Genomic DNA, 11,819 nt, shown 5'->3' with positions numbered 1-11,819 from the left:
TTCCAACACACTGGGCGTTTAGAGGGACCTCGAGGGGCCGGCCGCATGCACAGTTCGTCGAGTTGTGCCTCGAGGCAAACTTTTTGAAGGGAGCCTTCCTTTGTTGGGTCTTGATGAGGCAGCTTTTATTGAGCATCCACGTTTACAGAATCGCCTTTAATTAAATCTAATGTCACCAGAATAAAATTCCGTGCAGCGGCAAGCGAGAGCAACAAAAGCGGAGGTGAAGCAGGGGCGATAAAAAACTTAAAGAGGAAAATCGGCCGCTAAAGTTTGCGCGCAGCCGTGCGGATTGGAAGTCCTGCATTTAAAATTACTGTAACTTAGTTCTTTAGCGGGAAATGATGGTTTGTGTCCGTTTCTTTAATGTGGCTTGAAACGCCAGTCTGTAGCGACGTGTGGTTCGCCTAATGCTGCTCTGTGTACATAAACACTGATATATTTGTGCAATATTCTGCGGTAAGCGGTGGAACGCAATGCTGACTCTATTAACTATTTATAACCTGATCAATAACCATCATTTAGCCCTTGCTGCGGACATAACTGCGCTATCAATGATTCCCGACTTGCATCATCTTCAAGATATTTTTTTCTCAATTATTTTTTTCTAAAATGATTAGCCATTTGAAGATAGTTCCACTTGTGTCCCGTGTACAGAAGTGTACAATAAACGCAGTCTGGTGTAAACGTGGCTTGCTGCATATAATTGTTTATGAAATTTATATACAGTCACTGGCACATAGTTTGCGTGGGAGAGTTGCGTCCAAACAAGACCACACGTCCGATGTCAAGTTGATAATTCATAAAATTGCAATTTTGGTAAAATAACTGTTACAGGCTTATAGTTCAATAAACATAGAAATAGTTCAACAATAGCTCATAATATATAGACACACAGTCTGCTTCAGTGTGAATTAACTTCATCACCTATTTGGTCATTATATCGAAGGGTCTAGGTTTCCAAATTCTTCTTGGTAAGTAAGTATATTTCTCTCTCTCTCTCTCTCTCTCTCTCTCTCTCTCTCTCTCTCTCTCTCTCTCTCTCTCTCTCTCTCTCTCTCTCTCTCTCTCTCTCTCTCTCTCTCTCTCTCTCTCTCTCTCTCTCTCTCTCTCTATCTCTATCTTCTCTCTGTCTCTATCTATCTATCTATCTATCTATCTATCTATCTATCTATCTATCTATCTATCTATCTATCTATCTATCTATCTATCTATCTATCTATCTATCTATCTATCGCCTTTGTCTTTGTTTTTGCAACATGACGCCGTTTACTGCTCTTAATGGACACGTTAATTAAACTGTAATTAATCATACTGTCTGGATTCAAATTTGAACAGTTACACTAATCAAACAGAACTTAATAACGTCCACGAAACTGCCCCGAGCTATTACTTCTGTTAAGCAGACTTGTGTTGAACTAAAGAAAGGTTTGGCAGCGGTTCTTCTCGCCATATGTGTTTTAAACCGTTTCTAAACAGGAGAATTTCGCGAGAAGGGAATTTGCAAATTTCCACTAAAACGCAATCCCACGTTTCATCAGGAACGTTGACAATTGTCGGTTTGTCGAAATGCAAACTAAAAGGCATTTAACTCTCTTTTTTGTAAAGTATTATTTGTTTAACTGACATCGTGCATTTGATACTCTCTCGGGGAGCTGCAGCCAATGTAAAATTTATGAAGCAGAGACTCATCGACGTAAACCTGATATTGTATTTCGTTTCAGCTTTCTGGAGCGTCGACGTTAGCCCTTTCTCTCAGCGCTCCTCAATAATTAGAATGTTATTCGGTAATTATTCGCTTCCATTTAATTATTCAGAGGTCAGACCGAGTGTATCATTGCGCCCAACTCATCCGAGCTTCGATCGTCAAGCGAAAAGGCCCTAGTCTCTGAACAACCCTTGTAAACACAGCACCAACACCTGGTTTGTCACTTAGGTTGTGGGTTAGCTTGCGATTTTTATATAGATACACTCACACACACACACACACACAATAATCAATCGTTATACAATTCACTACACGACAAGCAATAATGAACGGTTCCATACAGAGTTGAAGGCACGAGGACAGTGTGTAAACCAAAATATTCCCGCAATGAAGATAATTACAACGCGCCCGCCAATGTAAACGCGCACACGCACACATGCTCTCAACTCAAACTCAGTGACGTTCATTGCATTTCATACGAGGTTACACTTTTACAAGTAACAGTCATCTCGTGCTTAGATGTCAGTCCCAATAAATGTGCCCAGGCTGCCTGTACAACTTCCTCACCTGTTTAAGACTTAACAATCTAAAGTTCCATCTTTCTCGAAAGTGTTCGATGCAGATAACGGCGGGTGTCAAAATCCTTTAATTTAAATCATGTCTTTTTTATAAATAATCCTTTTAACGCATACAAAAAAAAGGTGATACGTTCCGCAATAGACAGGTGTAAATAAATGCATCAATAACTGAGTCTTGTTTAATGTAAGGAACATACGTCGTTACAAACCCCCATTATTCAGTTCTGGAACATTTAAAACATCATTTGAATGGACTTGGTTACGCGGGCCCCATCTGTCACTAGCCTCGTCTCATCTCAGTCAATGAGCTTTTCCCTTTTGTGAACCCTTTCCCTTTTATCAATCCATAAGTCAATCGAAATTCGTCCCCAAAGTTGTTTTGTTAAGAAACGTGACACCGCGGCGGGCGGGCGGGCGGGCGGAAGGGGGGACACAAGGGCCCGTTGCATAGTTGAAGTGAGTGCAGAACGCAGAGTGCAGAACCAGAACATGCAATTGGCGGGACTAGAGATAGATGGATGGAGATTAAAACAACTCCACTCCTGCACACAGCGCACACCAGCCTCTGAAAGGAAAGCCTACTTCGCCGGTCCTTGCCCTTAGATCTGTAAAACTGGGTGGAACATTTCCTTAATCATTTGTCCATTAGTCAATGTTAATTGCAATACAGGCTAGTTGTCAGTGCCCCTGCACATGACATGTAACAATCGATAAATATCATTGGGTACTTCAGGTAAAATTAAAATGCATTTAGTACATGTTAAATCTGATTTTTAAAACCATTATATCACTCCTGTGAACTAGGGGGTCATTCTACGGATTTTTCGCACACTGGCTTTTACCGCTCACTTCAATTCACAAACACAGGCAGACCCTCATATACAAGCGCGCATATATATATATACATATGTGTGTGTGTAAGTAAACCAGCGTCTTTAAGTCTCTCGCACTAAATCGCCGTACCAGGACTAGGCGGAAAGTTAGCTAGTTGTGTGTGACAGAGGCATGTGCTGCATTAAAGACTAGCCCCTGAATAAAACCCCTTTCTGTTTAATATTTGCATTTGTGAATTCACCACAGCGTTTATTGCTGCAACACTGAAATGGGAATTAGAATATTTTGGGGGACAGTAATATAGATATTTTAGACGCCGTGTTGTCTGTGGGAATTGCCAATGTTCAAGCGGGAATCCCGGCAAGAGTGAACACAGTGTATATTTGAATAACTGTCAAGGATCTCGTACGTAAACTTGAAAGAAGCGAAAACATTACTGAATGGAGAAATGTTTTAATCGTGATTTGTGGTTTAACAATTCACACGCGACAACTGCGTGAGATCTTAATAATTTCCTTTACAATTAGTTAAGCATATGTTCTGAATTGGAAATGAAATACAGGTTTTGTAACCCTACCTGGGGTTTTGTGCGATATCAGACACAAAGCCTTTCATTTGACTGGCGCCGTCCACTCTGGCAGGGCGTCCCAACGCCATATACAGCCAATGGAGTGCTTTCCAAATGTAATCACTCATTAGGTTAGGGGAACTAAATCTAACGCGGATTTAAATTGGAGCGGGCGCGGGGGAGATGTTGCAAGATCTAGCCAGGGCTGGAAATGGTCACAATTAGGAAAAATCCATAGCAATTGTTTCCTTTGGAATAGGGGAGCTTGCGGAGAGCTTTAATTGATACATACAAACCTGTGAGCCGCCGAGATAGAGCAAATAGGATAGACTCGTTTCTTTTAGCAGAGATTTAATGGAAAAAGGGCAGCATAAATGTAAAGTAGTTTCAGGAAGGATTCAAGAGACGAGAAAAATAGATTCACCCAGAGGGTGGCGGGTGTTAGGATCAGATCTCCGGCCTGCGAGGGTGCCGAGAGATAAACCCTCACACATTCAGTTGAAGAGCCGGGGCCCGCTTGTCACAGTCCCAGTGCTGGGTGTGGTATTTGACGGGGAAGATATTTTGAAGTAGTGTAAAATGCCAAATGCATCTTCAATTTCCTTGGTATCCCGTGATTTCTAAATCCGGTCCCGATCACATCAAGCCTGGTTTTTGTTTTAAAACAAAAAACAGAAAATGTTCCTTTCAAACTATTTAAAAAAAAAATTAACAAACTCCAAATTTGAAACGTAATGTTTGTAAGTTTCCCAAACTACTATTTGATGAGAAGCTACAATGGGGGAAATGTCAGGATGATGACACCTTCATCAACAGAGAATACATCATTTCCATCCACCTTGAGTCACCCGTACCGTTTGTCAGCTTTCAATCCGCCTTCGTGTGTTTGATGTATTTCTGCAGGGAGAGGTGAATGAGGAATCTTGTAGATAAAGAATGAATGAAGTTGAGGGGACTCGAGGACTAGAAACACCAGGGTGGGTCAGGATGAGTCGAGTGCCCTGTAACTTACAAGTGCGAGTTCTGTCAACTTCAAGGGGATTGGGAACGGAATTGGGGCTGAAATCTTAATGGAGTTACTCGTCGCTGCGTTTGTGGAAGGGGTTCCCCATCCCTTTAATAAACGCCCAGTACGCAGTATTTGCCATCAAGATTTATGCCGCAGCTTCCACGAGCCTCACAGTTAGTTATAAGGATTGACCCCAGGGTAATTATTAAGTATATGTTATTAAGACCTATTATTACAAAACGGGGCGCTGATAATTTAACAGCGCGAATTGCAAAGTGATCTATTCACCTATACCCGCATGATGGCGTTTCAGATCTCGGCGAAGGCCTAATGTCCAAAGTACCCAGCACAATATCCCCTCAGTCACTCTCCGTGCGAATCATTCGCCTGTAATTCTCCAGACACGAAACATAAGGAGCATTATCCTAAACATGCGTTGTCATATAAATACATCTGCCTTCCAGTGAGAAAGAGTCTGTCCCAATAATAATTCATCTGAAAGGAGTGCGGTCTTTTTGCCTCTACAGTTAAGCAGCATAGAGTGAGTTGCATTTTAATGACTGTCCCAGCAACTTATACAGTTGGCAAATAATTTGTGACATGTTAATTCAGAGGGATGGTGAAAATTAAAGTGTCTGGGCCAGATTTGGATAGAAACAAATTGCCCTCCTTTTAACCTTTGAAACATGTGGAGGCATCTTTGTGGAGAGCGGGAGAATCCACATGGGTATGGGGGGGGGGGGGGGGGGGGGGGGGGGGGGGGGGGGGGGGGGGGGGGGGGGGGGGGGGGGGGGGGGCTATCCTTCCTTGTAGTAGGGAGGGTGTGTGGGGGGGGGGGGGGGGGGGGGGGGGAGAGGCGGTGTAATCACATCCCACTCCCCCCCCCCCCCCCCCCCCACATTATTTATAGTTCAAAGCGCTTTGTGGTCAAGACGCTTTTGAATTGTAATTAAAGCCAGAAGCGTGGCAACCAAATTGCGCACAGGAAGACCTCGGAAACATCAGAACGGTGGTGATTAAGGAAGCTGTTTAAAAAAAAAATGATGTCGGTAAAATAGATGAATATTGAACTCAAAATGAGCAATTGGATGGTGCAGCGCTCCCTCTGCACTGTATATTCCCATGTCCCTCCAAACCCCTTTCTTGGAGCCTGTCTGAATCACACCGGGCACCTGTCCCGGATTGATGGCATGTGTAAGAAAAGTCAGCCTCTGGCGAGGACCATTCCGAGTCTAACACTTATGTTTACTGCGCATTTAGTTATCCGTAATTATAAGAACCTCAAATCCTTTAATGCTTTTGGAGCGTAGTCTCACAGATAACTGTCTATAAATCGAGTCAATTTGTCGAGCGCCAATGTGAATGACTTCATCAAGACAATAACTATGTTTTAATAACGCATGCAATATTTGTTTCCATTCTAGAGTGAAGCTGCAAGCCTATTAAATGTACGTTACATTTAGGTAATTTTAGGAACAGTATCAAGACCCGGATTTTCTCCAATTAGACCCGTCTCACTGCCCTTTGGAGTTTGTGATACATATGTGCGTTTATCCAAGTCTGACTGTGACTTTTGTTTTTGCTCTGCGTGTGATGGTGATTTTTAAAATAAGATTGGAGTGTGAATATTCCAAAGATCATTCTCAGGGAGAAGTTCCTGGTTGTTCTCAGAGAATGACATGAAATCAGGTTGTCATTTTGTTCTGAAACTTGTGTAAAGTGCGTCACTTTCTTCACCAAACGCGTTTTAAACCCCTTCTATTGGACTAGGAACCCGCAAACTACTCAGCGTGGAAGAGCAATTAGGGAATTCGGCGCCGTCTTTACCTGCAGTTAGGGACCGTTCAATCTACAGTCACTAAAGTGACATTGCAAGTTTGTCTTGAAACAAGCCATCGCTTAAAATTGTTCAGGCTCTCTTCAACACCTCGTGAACACTTTAGATTCGGATTGATCTAAATGAAGCGATTTGTGGATATTCCACTAACTCGGTCTCCCCATTGAAGACGTGGTTTGCCAGCAACGAATCCTCTGGGAACTCACAGTCGCTCCTCGAACTCCCCAGATCACAATTTCACCGACCACTTTTTCACCCAAAATGATAGGTACACTTGGATTTGCAAAGTTATTTCCATCGGCTGTGAGAGAATCTGTTCTCTCTAATCTGTTTGAATGGAAGTCAATGTGCCGGTCTGGGGATCTTAGAGTTAAAGGGGATTAGAGAGGATATTTTAAAACTTAGTATTTAAATATGTTCATGAACATCATCAACTCAAACACTTAGAAAGCGCTCCCTGATGGAGATATGGGGCGAGGCTGGAACTTTCTGCTATTCGTTTTAATACCACAGCATCACATTGGAGCAGATTGTCAAAATTATCCACGTATGTTCTCAACGTTATTGAAATGATGCACGACTACTTGTCAGTTGTGAACTTAACTCGTAAAATGTTAGAAGGAGCTGTCTAGTTCGCAGCGAAGATTTTTTTTAAAGTACATAATTATTATTATTATTTTTTTTTTTTAAAGTACTTTATTTTTTTTAAGTACATAACCCCGCGTGATTTTATTTTATAATTTGACGTTGAAAGAAAAATACCGACATAGTCGTTTTAGCTCGGGTTACGGTCTCAGCGGCTTGTGGCGTGGTGTGGAACAGGTGCATGTCCTAGGTTTTTGAGAAGGAACTGCAGATGCTGGAAAATCGAAGGTACACAAAAATGCTGGAGAAACTCAGCGGGTGCAGCAGCATCTATGGAGCGAAGGAAATAGGCAACGTTTCGGGACGAAACGTTGCCTATTTCCTTCGCTCCATAGATGTTGCTGCACCCGCTGAGTTTCTCCAGCATTTTTGTGTCCCACGTCCTAGGTTTGTTGTCTATGGATTTGGGAAGGTCGTTTTAGTTGGAGGTGATTTCAGATTGTACACTATCAGTCCGATCAGTTGTCGAGTTTTAAAACTGTACTCGTGCGCTTCCTGTCTCACACACACGTGCGCTCACACTCGCGGGCCGTGTGGCCGGACTCAAGTGTGCCAATAAATCTGGCCGCATCTTACACACCCACTTGACACACTTGACACACTTGACACACTTGCACTCCCGCACCAGCATTCACCGGAATGTATATCTCCACAATATTTTCCATGCCAGTAATGCACGCCTTTAATAATGCCCCTGTCCCACTTAGGAAACCTGAACGGAAACCTCTGGAGACTTTGCGCCCCACCCAAGGTTCCCGTGCGGTTCCCGGAGGTTTTCGTCAGTCTCCCTACCTGCTTCCACTACCTGCGACCTCCGGCAACCACCTGCAACCTCCGGGAACCGCACGGAAACCTTGGGTGGGGCGCAAAGTCTCCAGAGGCTTCCGTTCAGGTGTCCTAAGTGGGACAGGGCCTTAACTTTCTGAACGCCCACTCCTCTCTGCTCCACCCACGCACACTCAACCCATTGTCACAAGCTGGGAAGTCACAAGCGGCCACCAGCTCACGCTTCCGTGCACTCTCGGCGCCTCCGTCCCACTTTTCATTCACATGTTCCAGAAGTCAATTAACAGTCGGACAATCAACTCATCATCACCCGGGCCCTGATATTACCATTAAAAAAAACAATTTCTACTAACTTTTTATTTGAATGAGTTGTTAATTGTGCAAGATTAGAAGAATTATAGGCATGGATTTACGGTGGACAGGGGGGAGACGGGAAACGCGCTCTCCGTCAAATATCTTTAAAATCAAGGACTTCCAAGTAGTAAAAACAATATTTGCCAATCAATCACCCTAAGATATTAGCCCGGATAATAAACGTGGCTGCGTTTAAGTATATGCATAAATATGTAGTATTTACAGGGTCGATATTTACGGTCAATATATATTATATATGGAGAGAGGGCAGTGATTATGTTGAAGAATTGTAGTGTGTTTAGGTCGATGTGTATACTTTATTTTCTGAGCAGTTTTTGTGTAGAGATTTCATGCTGACAGCGAGCGGGGTATGTGTGTGGGTCTGACTTGGTATGTGTGTGTGGGTGTGTGGGTGTGGGTGTTAGTGTGTGTGTGTTAGTGTGTGTGTGTTAGTGTGTGTGTGTGTTAGTGTGTGTGTGTTGTGTGTAAGTGTGTGTGTGTGTGTGTGTTAGTGTTAGTGTTAGTGTAAGTGTGTGTGTGTGTTAGTGTGTGTGTGTGTTAGTGTAAGTGTGTGTGTGTGTGTTAGTGTAAGTGTGTGTGCGTGTGCGTTAGTGTGTGTTAGTGTAAGTGTAAATGTGTGTGTGTGTTAGTGTCTGTGTGTGTTAGTGTAAGTGTGTGTGTGTGTGTTAGTGTCTGTGTGTGTGCGTGTGTGTTAGTGTAAGTGTGTGTGTGTTAGTGTATGTGAGAGAGAGAGAGGGGGGGGAGAGAGTGAGTGTGTGTGTGTGAGAGAGAATGTGTGTGTAAGTGTGTGTGTGTGAAAGAGAGAGTGTGTGTGTGTGAGAGAGAGAGAGAGAGTGTGTGTGTGTGTGTGAGAGAATGTGTGTGTGTAAGTGTGTGTGTGAAAGAGAGAGTATGTGTGTGTGTGAGAGAGAGTGTGTGTGTGTGTGTGAGAGAGAGTGTGTGTGTGTGTGTGTGTGTGCGGGGTCACAGGTTAAATAACACCCCATCCCTCAAGGAGTCTGTGGTCTTTTGTTCCAGTGCCAGTGTCCATCCCGCCAGGGGCGCTGGGGCCTCTCCCTTTAAGGGTAGTTTGCTTGTTGGCCGGGGTAAGGAGAGGGCCGTGTGTGCGTGGGGCTGCAGACACTCAGCACTCTCTCCCCACCTCGCTCCTCCCCCCTCCCCACTTCCTGCCCGCCAGCTATAGGCGGCACGTTTACTTTTGAAGCAGACTGGCGAATTATATTTCGGTTAAAACTTACAAAGCCGTGTCATATAAAAAAACAACTCTCCTTTCCTGGAGGGCTCTTGGCGAAGATTGCAACATAAATCACCGCGGTTTAATTCAGTGGAAGTTTAATAAACGCTGCTATTCAAAATGAATGTTCTCCATTTAACCGTTGTATCAGCAGCAAATAAAACATGACCCCAATAAATTTAATTTTAGAGGCAAATCAATTCACTGTTGTATCGATTGCGCGGTCCCATACATTAGAGCACCCCTCTCTCTCCCTCCCTCTCTCTCGACGCTCTCTCTCTTTCTCTTTCTCTCTCTCTCTCTCTCTCTTCGATTACAGTCTTATTAAGGGGAAAGATTACTCGAAGAGAACGGGAGTCTACTGAAAATTAAACGTTGACATTTTAATTACTGTCTATTGATAAAAGAATCCCTTTAATGGCTGTTTACATGCCTGGTACAGCTTGGATGACCCGATCCGCTAATGAAGTTGGATAGGTTTGCAAAGGTCAGCCGCTGGCAAATAGGCTGGATAGATTGTGAAAAGGCAAGTAAATGAGGTGTAGGGGAGAGGGTGGGGGTGGGAATGGAGGGAGGGGGGGGGTGGGGGTGGGGGGCGAGAGGGTGCGATTCACACCCCGGTCAATATTCGCGAGGACTTCCACGCGAGTTGTGTTAAATGGAGTTTGATAAGAAGGAGTTACATTTTGCATTGCAACTTTGCGATTAGATTTTCTTCACAGACTTAAGAGAAGGTTGTGACACATTTGCCTTCGTTAGCAAGGGCGGAGGTGCACACCTAACTATCTGAAGGGACTGAGCCATATTCAACTCGAAATACATTGAGACGCTGGTGTGGCCTCTTCACTCGCCGCTGCTGTGACCAGATGCCTGGGTCTGATGGATAGCAGGGACGTGAAGCAAGAAGGGTCAAGGTTCCTCGCCGCCCTTGTAATACAGACACGACAACCTTACCCAGAGAGACTTCCCATACCATTGGTCATCACTGTTTGAAGATAGCTGCCCTTAATAGACTTATTAATAATGTTCCATAAAGCTATTATCTCCTTAGGGTGCGTTCCCCGGATCTTACAACATGCTCATGGGTCGAAGTTCCCATTACTTCTCGCCAAATGAGTTCATTCATGTTATTCCGCCTTTAAATCTACCTACTATGATTTTCTTTTTTAATCAATTACGCCGCTGTTTAGGGCAACTGGGTTGGCAAAATGAAATTTAACTAATCGATAGACACAAGTTTTATCGACCGCGTTAGACATCAGCTCTTTTCGGCGCTTTAACAATCTGGCCTGAGCAACACGCCGCTGCCAGCAGCAGCATCAATGGACCTGCCGACTGTATCGAGCAGCGATGGGCGGGCGGGACAGAGAGCCGGGATCCAACCGCAGTTTAGATAATAAAATTAAATTCCCTCAAATCTTCCTCCGCTCGAAATACACAGATTTCCCACCTTGTTTTCCCTAAACTAAACGCGACTCTGGGATTTGGTTCCCGGTTTACAAAGAATAGAGGGGAACATCAGTAATTGCAAAACTTTTCCAAGTCTGGCCTCTATAGCAGTGGATTTTTTTAGAGAGGGGGTTATTGAGCAAGGTCGGCACCTTCCTGTAAAAGGGTTTTTTTTTTTTCTTCAGGAGCTGTTAAAATAATGAGTTTGCATCTTTCACTAAAGTATCATCAGCTCAATTCACTTTGGCAAAGATGCCACATGCTCACCCTCCCTCCGCGCTAACATCCAACTGAAGCATTCCCGGTCAATACTTAATGTTGCTCATTCTCATCTCATCTCATCCTCATCTCAACCCTCCGTTATTAACAAGTTCCTCTTCTTGTATCTTCAGAACACAGAGGACAGACACAGAGAGAGACACGCGCAACTATCACAGTCAGGATAAACGGGAAACTCACCCGGACCGCTCACTATCTACAGTTTTGAGATGGGGTTGACACAAATTCTGGGCTGGAGTTTGTCGCGTCGTGGACTCCAGGAGGTAGTCGTGTTGTTTCACGCTCTATCCAGAGCTTCGGTTGGAGATAGGAAGATCCCTTCCCTGTAACTCTGTGAAATAAATCATGAATTGTACAGCGACTGAGTGAGCGACTGAGTGAGAATTGAAATGAATCACAGCATCTCCTGCAAAGGTTGTAAAGTGATTTCCATTGATCTGATTTGTAAACTAAAACCGGGCAGATCTAAAATTATTAAGCATTATTGAAAACATTTTCTTGCACGAAATGGGCCTAA

General features: G+C 43.8%; 1 long non-coding RNA gene across 3 annotated transcripts in view; it reads left to right on the top strand.

Annotated features, from left to right (window-relative positions):
* LOC129712740 (uncharacterized) overlaps nucleotides 1-11,819 on the top strand; it is a 118,061-nt gene that overhangs the window by 890 nt on the left and 105,352 nt on the right. The gene's annotated exons all lie outside the window — the stretch shown is intronic.

Source organism: Leucoraja erinacea, chromosome 33 (genome assembly GCF_028641065.1).
Source record: "Leucoraja erinacea ecotype New England chromosome 33, Leri_hhj_1, whole genome shotgun sequence".
NCBI lineage: Eukaryota > Metazoa > Chordata > Chondrichthyes > Rajiformes > Rajidae > Leucoraja > Leucoraja erinaceus.
The sequence above is the reverse complement of the archived record's forward strand: the minus strand, read 5'-3'. Positions and strand labels throughout refer to the sequence as shown.